This window comes from Trichechus manatus, unplaced genomic scaffold (assembly GCF_000243295.1).
Source record: "Trichechus manatus latirostris isolate Lorelei unplaced genomic scaffold, TriManLat1.0 scaffold00023, whole genome shotgun sequence".
NCBI classification, from domain to species: Eukaryota; Metazoa; Chordata; class Mammalia; order Sirenia; family Trichechidae; genus Trichechus; species Trichechus manatus.
The window spans coordinates 6,657-7,654 of NW_004443959.1; positions in this window are offsets into that span (position 1 = coordinate 6,657).

Below are 998 nucleotides of genomic sequence, written 5' to 3' on the forward strand. Positions count from 1 at the left end.
AATCTGCAAACAATGAGGATCTATATGTGTGCATATGTTTTATAAAAATGTAAATGTAACCATGCTGTTTTTGTAACCAGCTCTTTATTTTACTTAACAATATGAGTAAACATCTTTTCATGCCAATAACATTTATCAGTTTAATTGTATAACTAGCATACGATGTATGAATGTGCCATACTTGATTTAATCAATTTCCTATTGTTGGACATTTTTATTATCTTTAATTTGTCTTTATTATAGACAATACTGCAATTGCATACATGCACAAGACTTTCCTTAGGATATATTTCTAATACATTTCTTAGGAGTTGATTTTACATTTTACAGATTTTTATGATACAAATTGTCAAACTGATTTCCAGAAAGATGGTGCCAATTTGCACTCCAAGCGTCAGGGTAAGAAAGGGCTAATATTTTCTTTCATTTTAATTCATTTGTTTATTTTAAAGATTCACAAATTTGGTAAGGAAAAGTGGGATTTAATTTTGTAATTTGCATTAATTTTGTTAAAAATGAGATTTTACAGTTTTCCTATGCATATTGATCAGTTTCTTTTATTTTCTTCCTTCATGTTCCCTCTTATTAAATTCTTAACAGGACAGAGTTGAAAGACACTTACCCCATAAATTCTCTTGATTCAACCATTTAAGAAGTCAAAAAAAAAAAAAAGAAAATAGCCTTCTTATTTCATCCTATATTGTGAGAGATGGCTCTGTGGGTCTGTAAATTATTAGCATATGAACAGTTCTAACAGAGTACTTGTTACTAAAATATCTGTACGGTATTCACTACTATCTTAGGCTTAGGGTTGTCTACAGAAGCAAAACCAGTAAAGCGTATAAATATATATAGAGATTTATATCAAGGAAATGGCTCATGTGATTGTAGAGGCTGGAAAGTTTCAAGTCTGTGGATCAGGATAGAGGCTTCTTCTGATTCACATAGCCACAGGTGCTGGTGAACCCAAGATTGGCAGGGCAGAGAGCAGGGCTCTT